The sequence below is a fragment of the Nannospalax galili genome, unplaced genomic scaffold, assembly GCF_000622305.1.
Source record: "Nannospalax galili isolate Female #2095 unplaced genomic scaffold, S.galili_v1.0 scaffold139, whole genome shotgun sequence".
Lineage (NCBI taxonomy): Eukaryota > Metazoa > Chordata > Mammalia > Rodentia > Spalacidae > Nannospalax > Nannospalax galili.
The window spans coordinates 477,346-498,064 of NW_008345884.1; the positions used below are offsets into that span (position 1 = coordinate 477,346).

Consider the following 20,719-nt stretch of genomic DNA (forward strand, 5'->3'; position numbering starts at 1 on the left):
CTCCCTGGTGATCCAACTGCAGGACGCTTCCTCCAGGGACTGGTAAAAATTGTTCTCAGACCTTTCAGAAAGGGACACCTTCCTTGGTGATTAGTTCTGCATGTTCTTATTAGGCATGGCCTACGCCTGTTCTCCTCCTCCTCCCTCCTGTCCTTCTCTTCCTCATATCCTGCGCTTTCCTGCCTGGACTCTTGGCTGCCATCTCTGCCTCTGCTCCCCATGGAGGGAGGGTCCTCATTGTCTCCTCCTACTTATTTCCTCAGTTTCTTCTCTGTCTCCTCTGTGCTCTATACATAATCTGTCACTATGGGAACCGCTAGTCCAAGCCTGAGGGTCTCACACCTTTTGCTTGACTTCTTAAGTCCCTAAAACAACTAGGACTTTCAGATACAATCAGGCCTAAACGTTTAAAGTTCCTGTGCACCACTGCCTAGCTCCAGGACAAGTTAGATAATGACTCTGTTTGGCCAGACACAAGAACCTTAGACTTCAATATTTTTGGAAATTTAGATAATTTCTGCCAATGTAGTGGCAAAAGGTCTGAGCTCCCTATGTCCAAGCCTTTTTTGATCTCCATGTTAATCCCTCCCTCTGTGCCTCTTGTTCCTCTCATCAAGTTCTCCTCTCCAAGACCATTTCAAGGGACCCCAACCCATGTATTCCTACCCCCTCAGGGGTCTCCACTCCCTCTTCCTACTCCTCTACCTCGACCTTTGATCCCAACATACCTGATGAACTTCCTCCAATTAGGACTAAACCTCAGTCCCTCCCTGCCCCTCAGTCTGAGGCACAGCCAACTCCTCCTCCCACTCTCCCTTCACTATACCTCCCTTGCCTCCACGCCCCAAGCCTGACCCAGCTCCCCTCCCTTCTCCTCAAACATATTCTTCACAGTCTTCCTCCCCCACCACCACTCTAAGTCCCTCACTCTCTTCCTCCCCTAACCTTAATCTACACGAAGAAATCCACAATCTTAAACAACTCTTTAGTAAACTTCCCATACTTCTCTCCGATTCTGACTCTTAGCTCAAAGAACCCATTTATCTCTCCTATATCTGCTTCCACCTCTACCTCAGTTCCAGACCCTGCCCCCAGTACCCCTGGGCCCCCTCATGGCCCCACTCTGGCCTCCTCCCCAGCCTCCCCTTCTCTTTCTCCTCTACCTGTTCCCAATCCATCTCCTGTGTCAAGTCATACTTGCTCCCACACCCAGTCTTAGGCCCCTACCCATGGTGTCTTTCCCCTCTGGGAGGTGGCAGTGATGGAGGGAGTGGTCAAAGTCCATATCCCTTTCTCCCTTGGTGACCTGTCCCAGCTCAAGCATAGAATAGTTCTTTCTCCACTGACCCCACACACTTCATAGAAGAGTTCAAATATATCACCCATAGTTATAATCTAACCTGGCATGATCTCTTTGTGATTCAAGAGACATAAGGTCTAGACAGCAGCACAGAAATATGCTAATGAGCTTCATTCCACTAACCAGACTCACCCTATTGGAGCCAAGGCAATTCCCCTTCAAGACCCTGGGTGGAATTACCAACTCCCACTTTGGAATCAGGCAGGACCTTCCCCAGGTAAAGAAGCCAGGGACTACATGATCACTAACAGGTCTTCAGAAAGCTTTGCCCCCTAAAGTGGTTAACTTTGAAATACTTAGATTGATTACTCAGGGCCCTACTGAAAACCCAGCTCTGTTTATGGACAGACTTACTGATGCCCTGGTCCAGTACACCAAGTATGACCCAGAGTCCAGAGAGGGATGGCTTATGCTCAACCACCATTTTATCTTACAATCAGCCCCAGATATCAGGAGGAAACTTAGACACTTAGACAAGGGCCTCAAGACCCCCACAGAAGATCTGTTAGTCATGGTATTTAAGGTCTTTAATAATCAGGGGGAACAGGAGAAGGCAGACAAACTCACCCTGTCCAAACAAAAGTACCAACTAATGGCTGCAGTCGTAAGGGCTCCTCCCAAGAAGACTGCAGGCACTAACAAGGCTCAACGACAACTGCCAGGACCCTGCTTCAAGTGCGGAGCCACCAGACACTGGGCAAAGCAATGCCCCAACCCACAACCACCTCCTGGTCCCTATCCTCAATGTGGGCAATGAGGTCACTGGAGGGTTGATTGTCCTTCTTTGCAGGATCAAGGTAGGCCACACACCTCCCAGACCCAGTCTGCTTTACAGGGTTCAGTGAACGACCTTCTGGGCCTGGCAGCTGAAGACTGAAGAGGCCCTGGCTCCTTGGTCCCCACCTCCTTGATGAAGGAGCCCAGGGTAACAGCCATGGTGGCAGATAAGACTATCAATTTTGTTTTGGACACTGGTGCTTCATGGTCCTTTCTCCCTTCCTACTCTGGCAAAGTTTTTTCCTCACAAATCTCCATGGTGGGGGTTGATGGAAAGCCCCACAACCCCAAATCAACAGGACCCTTATCCTACATATTCTGGAAGGTGCCTTTAACTCACTCTTTTTTGGTTATGCACACATGTCCAGCTCCTTTACTTGGCAGAGATCTCATGCAAAAGCTCTCCCTGTCTATTTCTCTCCCCTTCTCCATACTCTTCCCCCTTTCCCCTATACCTCCTCCCCCTAAAGCTAGGTCATGGCCACTTCTCCCTTCTGAGGTTGATCCCAAAGTCTGGGACACCTCAGGCTCGGGACTAGCCTCTCATCACACTCTTATCCACATCTCCCTGAAGAACCCCTCCCTATTTCCCAGCAGACCCCAATACCTAATCATGCTCAAACACTGCCATGGACTTAAGCATATAATCCAGAGATTTATGAGAGCTAATCTCCTTAAACCTATTCATTCACCCTACAACACCCCATCCTCCTAGTCGTTAAGACCAATGGCTCCTACCATTTGATCCAAGACCTCTCCTTCATTAACATGGCAGTTGTTCCCATTCACCTGTTCATCCACAACCCCTATACTCTCTCATATCCCCTCCTCCACCACTCACTTTACTGTCTTAGACCTTAAAGATGCATTCTTCTCAATACCCTTACATCCTGACTCTCACACCCTCTTTGCATTCATCTAGGAGGACCCTGACACTGGAATGGCTTCCCAGCTAACCTGCACTGTCCTTCCCCAAGGGTTTTGAGATAGCCCTCACCTCTTTGGACAGGCCGTAGCCCAGGATCTGACCTCCCTAGACCTTAACCCCTCCACCTACAATATCCTACAATATGTAGATGACCTACTTCTTTGCTCTCCATCCCTCCCAGTCTCCAAGACTCACACAATCAAACTCCTCAATTTTCTGGGGTACAGGGGATTTGGGTATCTCCAGCTAAGGCACAGCTTTCTCTCCCACAAGTCAAGTATCTGGGGTTCCTTCTCATACCTACATCCTGCCACTTAACTATAGATAGAACAAATTGCCTAAAGCTTTTAAAGCCCCTCACAACCAAGAAGGAAATTTTGTTCTCCCTAGGCATTTCAGGGTACCTACGCACATGGATTCCTAACTTTGCCCTTCTAGCAAAGCCACTCTATGAAGCCTCCAAAGGACATTCCCCTGAGCCCATCAGAGCCTCTCGGGCCCATAACAACAGTCTTCCACACTATCCGGGAGGCCCTCTTAAAGGCATCAGCTTTAGCTCTCCCTGACCTGGTATCTCCATTTCTCCTTATACAACTGAGAATAGGGGCTTGGTACTGGGGGTTTTGGGACAGATGAGGTGACCCACTTTTTCCCTGGTAGCTTGTCTTTCTAAACAGCTGGACACCACCATCTGGGGTTGGTAACCTCGTCTCCATGCTCTGGCTGCTGCAGCCCTCCTGGCCCAAGAGGGGCTTAAGCTCACTCTGGGTCAGCCCATCTCTGTCCTCTTCCCCCACTGTCTTAAAGATTTATGAACCCACATGTCTCTTGCCAATTTAGCCCCCTCCAAACTACAACTTTTTCATGTCACCTTTCTTGAAAAACCCCTCGCTCATCCTTGACTCCTGCCCTCCTCTCAATTCCATCTCCCTCCTCCCTTCCACTGAACTGCTTACTCGCTCATGCTTGGAAACTCTTCAGGAACTCTCCTACCAGGATCCCCCCTAATCACCCCAGATCTCTTACCAAACCCAACCCTGATTTGGTTTGTGGATGGAAATTCAACTATCACTCCAACAGGTCCCACAGGGCAGGGTATGCCATATTGTCTCAAACAGATGTCTTTGAGTCGGGACCACTGCCACCTGGAAACACACCACAAAAGGCCAAACTTGTGGCACTCACCAGAGCCCTGACTTTAGCCAAAGAGCAGACAGTTAATATTTTTATGTATTCTAAGTATGCCTTCCACATACTCCATCACCACACCTTGTGTGGAAGCAAAGGGGTCTCTCAACAACCAAGGGAACCCCCATAACTAATGGCCCTTTAATTCTCAAACTCTAGAGGCCTCCAACTTCCCAACTAAGGCAGCTGTGATCCACTGTAAGGGGCATCAGCCTCTAACCAATCCCATAGCTAGAGGCAGTAACCTGGCAGACAGGACAGCTAAGGAAGCCAGTATGGCTCTCTGCCCTTATGATGGTTTACACTTTTTGGCACCAACAGGAATGTCCCCCTCCTATCCTGCCCAATAACACAGAAGCATCCTGGACATGGGGGCCATCCAGGGGCCAGAGGGATGGTTACTTCTATCAGACAAGTATTGCCTGCCTGAGGGACAAGCCTCCTCCATCTTAACCCATTTACATAATGTTTCCCATGTAGTTGCCTATCCATTCTACAAGTTCCTAGAGCCCCTCGTCTATTGGCCCAAACTTTTTGTGCTTCTCACAGAGGTCACAGGGCAATGTCCCACCTGTGCCATTGTCTCCCACAGGGCAGAAGCCACCCTCCTCTGTCTTTCAAACCCCTCCAGCACCAGGGAGCCATCCCAGGAATCAACTGTTAGATAGACTTTACCCACATGCCTACTCACAAAAAAGTTAAATATCTCTTGGTCTGGGTAGATACTTTCTTGGGATGGGTAGAAGCTTTCCCCACAACAGGTAAAACAGCAGACATAGTGGCTAACTGTTTAATTCAAAATATTCTTCCTCACTTCGGCCTCCCCATCACTCTCCAATCAGGTATGGTCTGGGCTTTATCTCCAAAGTAACCTAGACAGTCTCTCAGTCTCTGGGAGTAACATGAATGTTACACATCCCCTACCACCCTCAAGCCTCAGGGAAGATAGAACAAGCCAAATCTCTCCTTAAGGACTACCTTACTAAACTCTCCCTAGAGCTACACCAATCCTGGGTAACTCTCCTGCCTCTTGCCCTTACCAAACTAAGAGGCATCCCAAGGGCTCCTTCCTTCATCAGTACTTTTGACCCTTCCTCCTCCCTACATGACATCCCTCTCCTCTACATGACTACTTACCTGCTTTTACCCTTCTAAGAAAATTACTCAGGGAACATGCTGACCAGATTATTCCTCAAGCTCCTAAAGACCAAATTGGCCACCCACTCCAACCTGAGGATTACACCTATCTGTGGGTCCACACATACAGAAAGAGCCCAGGGAGCCCTCCAGCCACGTTGGACCAGACCTCATCTGGTGATCCTGTCTACCCCAACGGCAGCTAAGCTCTCAGGACAATCTGGTTGTACCCATTTCTTTAAACTAAAATCTTCTCAGGAGCACAGCAAGTATCAGGCCACTAGCGCTGGCCCCCTTAAACTTAAAATCTCCCTCCCTAACCTCTATTCAAGAATGAAACTTCTACTCCCTGTGCTTTTTATCAGTACCATGACCTTTAGGGCAAGCTATACCCCAATGCTCATACCCACCTTGCACCTTTAAGTTTGAAATATGGAAAATCAATAACAAAAATCAGGAGCTTGAGCTCCTTAGCTCTTCATCATGCCCACTCTCCTCATGCTCTTCTGTCTCCCTGATCTTCAATTTGGGTGAATATACTGCCTACCCTAGGTTCCTATGTTTTATAAACAACCAAATCAGCAATAAGTATAGGGACCCAGGAAACTAGGAAGGGTGCCCCTCATGGTCATGTAACTTCCACTGGCTTCCTGAGAACCCAATGGCCAGGGGATGGTTCCCAGAAAAATGGGAAGACATCCCCCTAAAAGAATTAGACAAAATATAGGAAGATGTGGGTATAAAGAGAAAATGGGGACTAAAACCAGACTTACTGACCTATGGTCTTAAATGTGACACTCCAGGAAAATGGAAAAGACTAATGCTCGCACCTGGAGGGGTACGCCAGTGTGAAGAGGTTTTATTTAAAATAAATAATCCATACTCATGGACGGACCAGGTTGCAGCAGTGGGTGTCTATTACTCAAGTAACTCAACAAGTTACTTTAGGGTAAAAATAAAAAAATAAACCCAAAATTCCCGATCCCCGAAGCCATAGAAATACGAGCCCAAGCAAAGAACCAAACACTAGAACAGCTCCAATGTTTTAACACCTCCAGCAGCATCTCCTGGGACTGCATCCTTTCCCTTTCTCTGAACCTCCTAAAAGATTTCTCTACCCTCAATACATCCACCTGTTTCCTCTGTGCTCCCCTCCAGGGCTCGCTCCTTATTCCTCTTCCAGTTTATAATGTCACCAGTCAAACAAACCATTACCCAGTGCTCCTTAAACCCAGTAAGTAGTACAACAACCTTTGCCTCCTCCACCCTCATTTCTTGATAAACCAGAGTGCTGGGCCTCCCAAATCTCTAACTGCCCCCACTCCTATCTACAGTGTTACAATCCAGGGCAATACTGTTCTAGCCTCAGGGCTACTTTTCCTTTGCTCCTCCAAAATATATACCTGTATCTCCCCACAAGCCAAGGATACCTGCACTCCAGTCATTCTCATACCCAGGTTAACCCTATACACCTCAGAAGAAGTACATGATTTTCTCTTCACAGAAACAAAAAGGAGTAGAACAAAAGGTCAGCTACTCTAGCAGTCCTTGTGGGAGTCAGCCTGGTATCATCCATAGCTGCCACAGGATTCATGGCAGGGAGTCTGGGACATACCTTGCTCTCAGCCCAACAACTCTCTCAGGAGGTCCAGGACCTCAAGCAGGAGCTTACTATGGCGGTGGAAGCAACAGCCCAGTCAATCCAGGTTCTTCAGCAGCAACTGTCCTCCCTAGCCGAAGTTGCCCTCCAGAACAAAAAGCCCTAGATCTATTAACTGCAGAGAAAGGGGGTACCTGCATTTTCTTGTTCGAGGAATGCTGTTACTATGTCAAACAATCAGGTAAGGTCAAGCATAATATAAAACACCTTCAACAGGTGGCCAAGGACCTTTCACTTAAAACTTCCCAGTACCAGCAGTCACCTCAATGGGGTATTTTTACAGGACTGACTCCCTGGCTTCTGCCCTTACTCAGCCCCCTGCTTTCTATTACTTTGGTGCTAACCTTTGCTCCTTGTGTCTTCAGATATTTTCAGGGCCAGATTCAACAACTAACTCATACCAACTTTAATCAGTTGTCACCCTCCTTTCCCCCACATGTATATGAACACCTGTTGACCACCGGGGAGTTGGTCCAGATTCAAGTTGGAAACCCTTGCTGCCTCACCAGACCCTGACCCCAGCCTTCTCTTCTCCACATCAGCCTTGACAAGCAGGAAGTAGCCATGATGAAAAAAGCCACCCCCTATCCTATAACACAAAAGGCTGGAATGTTGAGTGTCCAGGTCTGCAGACAACCCTCCCCCAGAGCAGCAAAGCCTCACAAGACAGGCCCTGAGGACCCTTGCAAAACAGGAACTGGCCAGGCACCTGAATTTAGAGCTGCACAAACAAACAAAGCTGTTTCCCAGATAATTTTAGAAGATAAACAGGCCCCTGAACCCCAGACCCACTGATGTAAGAGCTGTCTAAGTACAGGCTGCTTCTCCCTGATAAGTTTCACAATGTGTAAACACCCTTTAGGCTCCTACACCCCAGATCCATTGATGTAAGAGCAGTCTCAGTACAAGCTGCTTCCCCCTGATAAGTTTCATAATGTGTAGACCCCTTGATCTCATGACCCAAGACCGGGTTGATGTAAGAGACTGTCTCAGCAGAAACTGCTTCTTCCTGACAAGATCCAGACTCCTCTACTTGGAATAATTTTTCCCACCTTCCACACTCCCTAGCTCCCCCCCCATAAAAACCCCAGCCAACAGCCTGTGAGCTGACAGCTTTTCCATCCCGAATTGGGGACTGTCCTGTGCGCTTTCTCTGCCAATAAACTCTACCCCAGTGGAGTTCTTGCCTGTGTTCTGGTGCTTTCTCCTGATTCACTCAATTTACCTATCACTCACAGATTGTTTCTAAAATTATTTCTGCAATGTATACATATGTGTATCTTTTTTATTTTAATTACCAACATTCTATGTACTATTTAAATTGCTACAATATTTAATGCATACTTAGGTGGCATAAGCATACTATGGAAATAGACATCACAGAAATCTGGTACCCATCCAGTTCTCCCCACACCAAAGCACGTGTTCTTGAGATACTTAAAGTTCATCTTACAGACACATCAGTAGACATGTTTCTCCAGAATCCATTTCTCCTGAATCATAAACTTGGGGGCTGGAGAGATGGCTCAGCAGTTAAGAACACTGACTGTTCTTGCAGAAGACCCTGGTTTGAATCCCAGCATCCACATGGCAGCTAACAACTATCTGTAACTCCAGTTCCAGGGGATACGACAGCCTCTTCTGTCTTCCATAGGCATTGTACGACACAGGTGCACTTACCTATATGAAAGCATAACACTCATACACATAACATAAAAATAATAAATAAAATATTTTTAAAAAACTTTTATTCTTCCTATTAATATTAGGGTGACACTTAAGTCCTTATCACAATGTTTGTGATAAAACATTTTTTAAATATATTTCATGAATATAATCACTACAAAATATTTACTTCATCCATTTTGTTTCTTGATATTTAATGTCCCTCCTTCACCTAGGCTTGGTATGCCTGTTGCAAGACAAGAGAGCAATACTTCAGGAGCTGGTAAGGCCTACGGCCCAATGTTTAAGGGGACACTCAATATCAAGATCATGAGAATGTTCATTCTACATTTGCCCAAACCTGACAGTAAGCCTGAAATACTGTGCCAAGGCACCTACATTGTCTCAATTACTCTTCACCCTGGGTTCAATATGCTTATTGAATATCTATCATGTGCCACATGATAGCAATGCATGAAATACCAAAGTTTGACATTTACATTTTTAGGGAAAATTTTAACTCTTTTCAATTTGAACTACATTTGATTTTCTAGACACTGAAATTGACTGACTGACTCAGAGCTCATTTCACTCTTCTTTTCAACTTGGAGACCTTGGGAACAAGTTCTGCCAGGCAGATGGGAGCCTTGTGAAGAGCACTCTCCTTGCCCTTCTTCCTCCACCTTAACCTCCCCTGGGCTACTCATCAGTCTCTAGGGTTTTGAACAAAAAATAACTTGCAATCTACTCTGAGCCAAATCAGCCTGTCAGGTGAAAAAATCTTAAAGTAAGAAGATATACCCAAGGTGAGCAGAGATTTAGCAGAATTTGGATACAAGACCCTAAATGGATTAATGAATCCAAGACAAAAGAAATCTAAAATTTATGTTTCCAAAAGCCCTGGTTTCAATATTATACTCTTGCAAACAACAAGTAACTTTCAAATATTTCACTTTTCAGGGGCTATGAAGAATTTATATCAACCATAGTTTCAAATCCACTTCAAGGAAAAAGCTCTTCACCCTTTGTAGAACCATAACTCTGGTTAACATTTGACCCTTTGTGACCATTACCCACCCAAACCACTAACCCAATTGTGCAGTCTTTTTAAATGTTTCTTTAAAAATAATTTGCCTATTTGAGATTTTATTTGCAGCCACTCATCAATACAGTGAGTTGCCTCTATCTCTAATTGATAAATCCAGAAAACTAGGAAATATAAGTGGGTAGAAGTCTAATGTCACAGTGCCAACATTGATGTGGACTGCTGTATTTGTTATGGATTATTAACTTACCCACTACTCATAGAATAAATAAATTGCTGTCTCTGAAAGTAAGAACTTAATTTCCTTTCATGTAAAAGAATTCTGGAAGCAGTTCAAATAGTCATCAGAGTCCCAAATCACTAGTGCCAATCACCCTTATTTTATACTCCAAGTTGCCTAAAAGTCCATGACAGCCACAGCAGCTCCAAACATTATGTCCATACTCCAAGCAGCAGGAAAGATAACAGATAAAAGGAAGATACATTTCCCATCTACACCAGCTCCTTCTTATGGGGTTTCCAGAAAGTGAACTCTACTTCTTCCACATGTTTTATTGGCCACTCCTTCCAAGGAGGCTGGTGATCCTGATTTTTAGCTGAATGCTTTGCCACTCCTAAGGGTCTATTCATAAAAAGAAGCCTGGATATTGAGCTGACAACCTGCAGGTTCTGCCACCGCTGTCAGAAGACAGCCATTTCAGAAAAGTAAGAATGTGGCACCACTAGAGCAGCTGCTCCCTTGACACTACGTAGAGTCTGAAGCTTCGGGAACATATGGAGCAGCCATGACATCCAGATAAAGACTAAGGAGCAGAATTTAAAACATCATTGGCATCTCATCTCTCAACTTCTATTTCCTGAACAAAAATACTGTTCAATATTCCAGACTCAGGATATCCTGAGTTCATACAAACATGACTCAAAATGATCTAGACTGGAACACATCAAACTTAACCCCGTGGGCCAAGTTCAGTCCTCCACCTGGCTCTATAAATAAGATTTTGTTGGAAAATGGCTGCACGTGTGTTTATATAGTGCCTCTGTCTGCTTTGATACCACGACTACAAAGATGAATAGTTTGCATTAAAGACCTTATGGCACAAAGTCTAGAATATTTATTATTGGCCTTATGGAGAAACAAGTTGTAAATAATAAAAATAAGAGCAATGCAAAGCATTATTGAGCACATATCCTGTGTCAAGGTCACTCATTAAAGTGGACTCTATTTTGTGACTTATTTACAGTCTTTTTAGAATAAAGTTCCTTCCCCCTTTTTGGGGTCACTGATGGGTCAGTGGTTAAAGGTACTTGTTGCCTGGCAATGTGAGTTCAATCTAGATCATAGATGGTGGAAAGAAAGAAGGGACTACAAAAAAAGTCATACCTTGTGCACCACCAGTATGTCATGGCATACTGCACTCCCCCCCCAATAAGTAAAGTATGATAAAGTAATTAAATGAACAAGGACGTTTTTCTGGTATAAAGTAGGTCTTGATAACTCATATAGCTTTTAATTTACATTTTCATACAATAGAGAGCCCAGTTTTCAAAATAAGGAAATAGAGGTACAAAAACATTTAGGGGTTACACCAGCTCATAATTAAGAGCAAACAAAAATTCTAACTACATTCATATATAAATTACATTTCAGAAAAAGTTCATTATGTAAACAAGGAGCCCTTTTAGACACCACAGGACATTAATATATAAAATCCAAGACAAACATTTGAACAAAGCTTAACAAATCAAGTAACACTGTACGGCTCCTGGAGGCCCCTGGCCCCCATGCTCCTGACTGAAGAGCTGCTGCAGAGGAGGCATTCCCAGGGAAGCAGGACATTGACACCCACTGCTCAGTAGAGAATTGCCCTGTTCTCCCAGTGCACATCTAGTTTTCAGTGCTTGGAAGAGTTTTTATTCCATTTGACTTCAGGTTATGTGAAGATATAAATGATGGAGAACAACTATTCTCAGGCTACAGGGAAAACAAGATCTTAGGTGCCTGGGACACCCAGGAGAATTTGTTCCCAAGATACCATGAATAAAATAAGTTTCATGGGAGTACTTGGACAAGACATGTGACATGTGGCCTTTACCACAGTTCACCAAGCATATTGTAATGCTGCCTTCTACCAAATGGTTACTTGTCTCTGAAACTTGGGAAATTGATCCTCTGCACCTTGACTTTATGTGTGTGTGTGTGTGTGAGAGAGAGAGAGAGAGAGAGAGAGAGATCAGAATAAAAAACAATATAAGAAATTTTTGGGTAAGGTAAAGTTTTATTTAATGAGTAGATTAAAAAAAGAAAAGAAAGGGTTGAAGTCAAAGTTTTACACAGGGAACACTCTTACCCTTTCTTCCAAGTACCTTGTCATTACCACAGTCTCTAAGAGAGCCAAGGACTCTTGGGACTGCAACCACGCCCCATGCCAACACAGCCAGAATTTTCCACTATGAATCTCAACAACTACTCAAGTTTTGTCTCTGTTGCACATTCTAATCAAAAGCAACTCAGTGGAGGAAAGGGTTTATTCCAGCTTACAGGTTACAGACCACCTGTTTTAGTTTTCCTTCTGTTGTAGTGATAAACATCACAACCAAAAGCAACTTTGGAGGAAAGGGTTTATTTCAGCCTATAACCCCCAGGTCGCAATCCATCACTGAGGGAAATCAGGATGGGCGCTCAAGGAAGGAACCTGGAGGCAGGAACTGAAACACAGGCCATGGAGGAATATTGCTTACTGACTTGCTTCCCCTGGCTTGCTCAGCTAATTTTCTTTTTTAATATTGTACTACCTTCATTTTTATGAGCATGTTTTGCCTGCATGTATGTTAAGTGTGTTATGTGTACACAGTGCCTACAGAGACCGGAAGAGGGAGTCAGATTCCCTGAACAGTAGTTGTAGATAATTATCATCCTCTTTGTGGGAGCTTGGAACTGACCCCAGGTCCTCTGGTAGAGCAGGAATAGCTCTTAACCTCTGAGCATCTCTCCAGTGCCTCAGTTACCTTTGTTACACATTACAGGCCTGTTTGCCTAGAAATCACATCACCAACAATGTGCTGGGACCGCCTACATCATTAGACAATCAAGAAAATGTCCCACAGACATGCTCACAGGCCAATATGATGGAAACAATTTCTGAGTTGAGATTCTCTCCTCCCAGGTATCTCTAGTTTGTGTCAAGTTGACAAAAGAAAAAACAAACAAACAAAAAAAAAAAAACAAAGAAACAAAAACTCAAACTAACCAACACACCACCACTTAGTGAAATCAGGACAAAAAACTCAAGCAGAAACTTGGAAGACAGGCCTCCTTCCTGATCTACACAGATCTAACCAGGGAACTCATTCACAACCATGGAATTACAATACAAACCATGGTGGATGCTTCCTGCTAGCTGGTTCATTCACAGGCTCATGCTTAACTAGATTTTTATTCAGCCATAACCACTTGCCCAGGGAATAGTACTGCCCACAGTGGGCTAAGACTTCCTACTTGAATTAACAATCAAGAAAATCCCCTAGACAGGCCAATCTGATCCAGACAATTCTTCAGTTGAGACTCCCTTATCAGGTGACTCTAGACTGTGTCAAATTGATAAAAATAATTAAGGTGACAACCATCCCTACTGCAGATCTAAGAATAGCTTTCTCAAATCCCTCCTCTAGTCTGCCCTCTACCCATACCTGTGCTGTGAGAGTTTGACATCAAGAAACTGCATTATGACCCTGCTTCCAGTTGGAGTCCACCAATGAGAGGCATCAGCATATCGAGTGCAGGATGAAGAAACTGGAGTGTTTGCTTCCTCTCTGCAAAGTCAGTTTGTTAATGATTGCACTATTTCAAAGAAGGCAGCCCTTGTGATAACAATACTCTTGCTCAGATCTGATGCTGCTTCTCCCTGTGCCCCTTCAGGCCTGTGGATATATTCTTTTTCCACACATTCTCAAGTGTCATTTGATGTCCTGTCATCCCTTCCCTATCTAGATACATCTGTTCTATCCATACTGTGGTACCATGTTCTACATTATTTTTTCACTACTTTTGACTGTCCTATATATTTCATGCCAAGATATTGGTTGGTGCAATATAGTTATCTAGCTGGTACTTGATTTTGTGTAAAGAAATCTACTTCTCCTACAGTCATCTCAACTAAAAACATTTTCCCCAAAATGCTAAGTACCAAGGAACCTCACAGTCTCTAAGATTCATCCTGTGTCATGTGAGGAAGTAAAACCCCCCAACCCTGCCTGAGGGACTACTGCAAACCAGTGGCTGCAGAGAAGGTGAGAGTCCATCTCTTTTAAGGATATGGCTCTTGGTAGGTTAACCAGGCTCCCCTGAATGGATCCACACTAAAGGACGTTTGGAGACACAATAGGCCTTAATGTATATAATAAACTACATGAAATTTGGCAGAGGGTGGTAAGGGGAGCACAGTTAGGGGAAGGGTATAAGTACGATCAAAATAAATCATGTAAAATTCACAAAAAATCAATTTAAAGGGGAAAAAATTCATCCTATATCAGAAAATTCAAAATTCAACTACAGTTTTCTCTGAAATATTTCATTCCATTACTCTAGCCTGCAATCTTATAAGATTTCTAGAATCATGATCCTGCACTATGACTCAGCTATGCCCTATCTCATTCTCCCTTCCTGATCTGTCATACACCATTCTTGGTTTTCTCTTGTTTTATTTTTCCTTTGGAGACAAGATTTCACTATGCTGAGTAGGCTTAAATTCATGGGCTTGGGAGATCTAGCCTCTGGCTCCTGAGTAGCTGGGACTGCAGATGTGAGCTACCATGCCTGACTGTATTCTAACCACTACTAACCAGCATTATGTTTTTGTATCCTCACTTATCAATATTATCCCCTTTTATAACTGCCTAATATGGTTCAGTTGTCATCTGCTTCCCTCTCCTTAAAGTCGGGCTATGCTGTGCTACTCAAAACAGCCACAAACCAAGATGGACAAGTGTCATTGCACTTTTTCTTAGGAGTAACTGAACCTTCAGAAACCCTCAGTTGTGCTTCTTTCCTGTGCATCACTTTTTATTTGTGCTTTTTATGAATTCTTAAACAGTTTTATACAATGCATTTTGATCATTTCCCCCCTCCCCTGACTCCACCCAGATGTGCTCCCTTCCCACCCACCTTCATGTTCTTCTTACTGTACTTTTGTATGACGGTTCAGCTACTTCCTTCCATCTTCTCAGAAGCTACCTCTGACCTCTGGCATACCTTTTCTTCAGTGTTACAGAAAAACCAGAGCCATTGGATATGAAAACACTCACTCTGTCCTCCTCCTAATCTTTGAAGTTACAGATCTCTGAGACCATCCTGACCACATTCTCCTTCTCACTGACAGAGTACTGATCCTACTCATGTTGAGCCTATGCTGCTCCACCAGCAGCATAGACACTAGCAGCTCTAGGATGCCCAGCTGTGAGTTCTGCTCCTCTCCTTTCTGCCAGCTCTTCCCTCAGTTCCTGCCTCACCCGAGACTCTTGGTCCTGGGCTTCCTCTAGCTAGCATGCTTCAGAATTGAACTATTTGAAAGAATTTCCTATTCATTCATGTTCTCACGCCTGATTCACCCTGAAGTCCAGGTGTTCATCATTGTCACCCCAATTCACACACTTCACAATAGTCACTGCTAACCTGAATGTCAACTTCAGTCATCCTTCTCTGTCCCCAGGTCACTTCTCCCAACAGCTGTAGTGACTAGGCTTCCTTTCTGAAATTCTTCTCTCTTAATATCTACAAATCTTACTTCTTCTCACTAAATCTAAATCTCCCTCTTCCTCTTGGGTCCATTTTGTTCTTTCTTTCTCATCTGCCTATTTTTAAATGGTTCTGCTTCCTGGCTTTCAATTATTTAACTTCTCCTCACTATTACAATATACCATGGCAATCTCAGCCACAGCCATGATGATTCCCAGATCTTCATTCCAATGCCTGCATTATTCCAAGCTCCAGAGCCAGATTTCTAATTTCCCACAGAACATGTGCGCTTGACTAGATAACAAGGTTAATGTTACAGACCCTAATTAATTCCTTATTTCTTGCCTTGGGAATCAAGAACTCCATTTACATAGGTCATTAACTGAATGTTATCCTACCAACTATACCTAATCAGTAGCTAGGTCACACAGAGTTTCATTATATTGTATGTGTGTGTGTACATATTTGTGTGTGTGTACATTATGTGGAGGCCAAAGATTGACATCAAATGCCTTCTTCAATTAATCTCCATCTTATTTTGGGAAGGTAGGGTCTCTCCCTGAATCCAGAATCCCTGATTCAGCCATACTAAGTTGCCAGCAAGACCCTGGAATGTTCCTTTCTCTACTTTCCCAGCACCAGGATTACAGGCACATGCCACGCCTGGCTCTGTTACATAGGCACTGGGAGCCAAACTCGGGCTCTCATGCTTGCACAGAGCATAGCAAACACTTGATGGCTGAGCTACTCTCCTACCCACTATCTTGACTCTTTATGCATCTGCTCCCTCACTTTCATTGCCATAGGGTTGTCTCCATCTTGGACCTACTCACCTCTCAGTTTCATGTCATAACTCCCTCCCATTTGGTTCCCTGTCTCTAGCCTTGTTCTGTTCAGCTCACTCTTCAGAGAGCATCAGAGCAATCTTTGGGAAAGCTAGACTTCACATTCTAATTTAAAACCCTTTGATGGTTCCACATCAAGTGAAAACTCTTGAATTGGATCCATGCATCATTAGTCCATCCTACATCTCCAGCCTCTGTTTAGAAAATGCAAAGGACATTCAAAATCTGTTCTGCATTCTGTATCTGCATTGCAAATTCCCCATGAACATTATGGCATTCTGAACCCATGTGTCTTTGTGGATTCAGGCATGCTTTCAGGAACACTCTCCCTCATTGTCCTAAAGAAAGGCTACCAGTCTTTGGATAATCACTACGGTGAAGCCTCACACAAGCACTTCCACCAAAGTAAAACAATTTGTGATGTCTTTTGAATATCCCTGTGCAAAACTTAAATAGCATCCACACTATGGAAGGATGTAATTCTTTGTTTCCAAAACTGGCAGCCCACTTAGTTTATACAGTCCTTAGAGCAAGGGCTATGTTCTGTGCTTTTTTTAATATATCATCAGCACTTAATATTAAATTGCTATAATATTAAATTGCTATTGGACTTGATCATCACTTTCAATTGTTAACACAAGGTAAATACAAATGAATGGAATCTAATTCTTAATATTTGAAGCTCATAACAAAATAAGCAGCGTTTCATGATTGAAAGATTCTTGAGAAAACATATGGTTTTTAAAAGAAGAAAGAATTTCACATAGTATGGTCTAATGACATTTCACATTGAAGCCAGGGGACTTGTATTCATTAAGGTCCTACTCAAGTCTCCTTATTAATAAAATCAACTGACATAATTTTGAATAGGCCAAGTCAGCATTGTTTAGTAAAAATTCTAACTTTTATTCTGATTGTGTCCACAGTTTAGCAGAGTATGGCATGAAAAACGCAAACATCTCACAATTGTGAATGAAAACACAATCTTTTCACTGCTTTGTGATTTTGAGACAGAATTCTCTTAAGCTCAGTTTCATCAGTGGCCATTAGGATAGCTATAGCAAATCACCAAAATATCTCTCACTCAAGTACCCAGTACAAAAAGAGTCCTCAATAATAATTATATCTCCTTCCCCTTTACAAAATGAAAGTTGATTTTTGTCTAAGCAGCTCTTCATAGGAACTGCGAAAGTCCTACCTGATGCCAAGTAATTTCCTCTATTTGCTAACAGCCAAGTGAAGACTTTTCCAAGACAAGAATTCTCATCAACTTTTAACTTTTCTTTTTCAGATAGTAGATCCTTTCAGTTAAAATGAAATGTTGTGATCGAGTTAATGCAGTAAATAAAAACTTTGAATTACCTGAAATGTTAACCTGTTGCCACCAGCTGCTTCAAACTGAAACTATGGACACCAGCCCTCTGGGGACTCCGGTCTCCTCCCATGGCCCTGTGTCTGTGCCTTACCTGTCTCCATTAGATATGCAGATCCACAGAAACTTTTGTGCTAATTGGATGGCCTCCGAATGCTGCAGCAAACTCATGTCCTGATTGCTTCAACTCATTGTCAATCCCTATGCTAGTCCTGCCTTTTCTCAAGTTTACATTCCTGTTGCCTAGGAAATCCCAGGGGTTGTAAAAACCCAAGCTATTTAAAATGCTCTGGGAGAAATGACAGACAAGGGGAAGTTTTGCTAGTAATTATTTGGTTTCTAAAACACCGTGGAAACCCTGGCTTCCCACGTTTTATTAGGAAATGTTCCGTAAACTTACTTGCTTTACGGAGCCCCTTGCTGACCTTCTGTTGTCTCTTAAAGGCTTATTACTAGAGTGGCTTATTGCCAGGGTGAGACAAGAAACCACACCTCTTAGGGGCAAGCAGGGGCAATGACAGGCAAGGCGCTCTTATTTTTTTCTACATTCACACAGTGATAAGACACCTTCTCCACTGCTTCTCAGCTTCTGATTTGATTTTTTTCTCTCTCCCTCCTTCTCCCTCCCCCTTTGTCTCCCCTCCCTTCCCCCCTACTTCTCCCTTTCCCTCTCTCTGTTCTTCATTCTCCTTTCATTTCACACTGGTTCTTAGCAATACAGTTGCCAGAGCTAGAGCAGTTTAGTTGTTTGCTGCAATAGAAAATATATAAATCGCATTTCTTGCATTATCTGTGACATCCACCCTCCCCTCCACATCTCCATCCCCATGCTCCCTTCATACTAGAACAATCCAGAGATCTAGGACCAGAATTAGAAGAGGTCAGTTACACTTTCTGTTCTGCATCTTACCTGGTGTGTATTCTCCATCATTTGAAGGTAGGTGGATATTAAGGTTTTTAAAGTCAACAATACATTTTCTTATCAACTTCTTAGAGTTTATCTGGAGGTCAAAGGAACAGATTTATAAAAGCATAAACTCTAGTGATTTCTGAGATGGCGATATGAGGGACAAGAAGAGACCACTTGTTCAAAAACTATTTCGTTTCTTTCTGGATTACAGACCAACTCAGAGGAATATTGTCAATGGAATGTGACACTTAACCGAGCTCTGAGAAAGTGCAGACACAAGAAAGGATTCCGTGTGCAGCCCACTTCCATCCCAGGGGAGTGCTGAGTATCTTCTCCACACCACACAAGCCAATTTTACTTAAAATAGTCCTTCCTTGCTACAGCTTGACCCGGTAATGCTGAGCTGTGTCAATTCACTTTCACGAGATGAAATTGTGAGGCTAGAAAAATTAATTGGTAAGGAACAATCACTTAAACACGAAGCACCACCAAGGACAGACTAAACCTGCCTTTTCACTGATCAGTAAGACAAGTGAAAGATAACCAAAAGCTCTTAGAGGACTAGGAGGGAGATTTGCTCATCTTTGCATCTCCCAAAATTCCCATCACAGAACCTTGTACAATTGTAAAGTTAATCAAGTTTCATTAATCAACTTGAACTGAATAGAATGCATTTGATATTAAAAATGTTTTAAATAGAAATCTGTTTCAGAAATAACTATTTCTTTACACTTAAGCAGTTCATGCATTGATTACACTCTCCCTCATCTCATCTTATCTCCCTCCTTCCACATCTCTTCTCCATACCAATCGCTTTCCCAGATTCTTGACTTTGGGTTTTGTTTTATAACCCTTGGAGTTTAACCAGGACAACCTATGTGACCATTGGATTGGGATTGTCTATTGAAGTCAGGGGTGGGAAGGTCACCAGTCAGTATACAACTGAAGGCATTGACTTCCCATCTCCCTGACTCTATCAGTAACAAATAGTTCTGTGGTGAGGGGTAAGTCTCCTTAATCCCTCCACCATTTATGGCTACTGATGGGCATGTTCTTGTGCAGATCCAATGCAAGCAATCTTCACTGAGTTCATAATTGCAGCAACTATGTCTTGCCCAGAAGATGGCATTTTGAAGCCCTTTTCTCAACTTCTGACTCTTATATATTCTTTCTGTCCCCTGTTCTTCAATATTCTGAGCCTTAGAAGATATGGTATAAATGTCTTGTTTATGACTGACCATTCAGTCATCACTTACTCTCAGCAACTTGTACAGCCATGAGCCTCTGCATTCATCCTGTTCACTGGAAATAGAGGCTTCCCTGATTAAGGCTAAAAGTAGCATTTTTGATGGAATAAATAAATATTTAGAAGGAAGTTTGACACTATATAAATTTAGAGAAACAACAGTATTAAGCCCCCCCCCCAACATGAGCTTTTGACCAGGTTTACAATATCATACATGGGTTCCTTCCTGTGGAGCAGGCCTCACGTCTAATCAGTGCAGTTGGTTACCCCATACCTGTTGTGGGCACATCTTACCTGACAGGTTGGTTTTGAAACTCAGTGTGTTTATAGCTGGATGAGACCATTGATGTCTTTTCTCCCTCAGCAATTTGCATGTCACCTTCTGAAACAAGGAAATCTAGCTAGCAGGGAGGACATTTCCATCTCAATTACAGTCTGATTTCTCTATGTCACACAGGCAATGTGTGTGTTATCTTCAACAATAGGGTCTTATTTTGTTCTAGTGGGTGACCAAGAATGGCAAGAGCCTATATTGTTTTCAGGGCTTCTCTGACCAACAGCTCATAAGGAAATATCCCACACCTAGAGCTGGGGAAGGTATTTCTTCATCTTATAGAAGACAGGGAGTAGGGGGGAGGTTGTCATATATACCCCAAAATGTATAGTATTAACCATTCTCTATTCTTTTCCAAAGAAACACATATCCTTTTACTGATGTGGCTGTGCATTATGGTAATTAAAATAATGTTTCTCAGACTGTATTGTACATTATATCTGAACAGACACTAATTCTAAAAATTTTAATGTAATTGTATTCTACTGTGTTCAGCCTGTACTGACCACCACATCAAC

The 20,719-nt window shown here is 43.2% G+C and overlaps 1 protein-coding gene across 1 annotated transcript in view; it reads right to left on the bottom strand.

Moving 5' to 3' along the window:
• Positions 1 to 17,796, bottom strand: part of Capsl (calcyphosine like) — a 37,579-nt gene extending 19,783 nt beyond the window's left edge. Inside the window, exon 1 of the mRNA XM_008842064.2 lies at positions 17,702 to 17,796. The gene's annotated coding sequence lies outside the window, so the exon portion shown is untranslated. The remainder of the gene's footprint in view (positions 1 to 17,701) is intronic.
• Between the last annotated feature and the right edge of the window lie 2,923 nt (positions 17,797 to 20,719).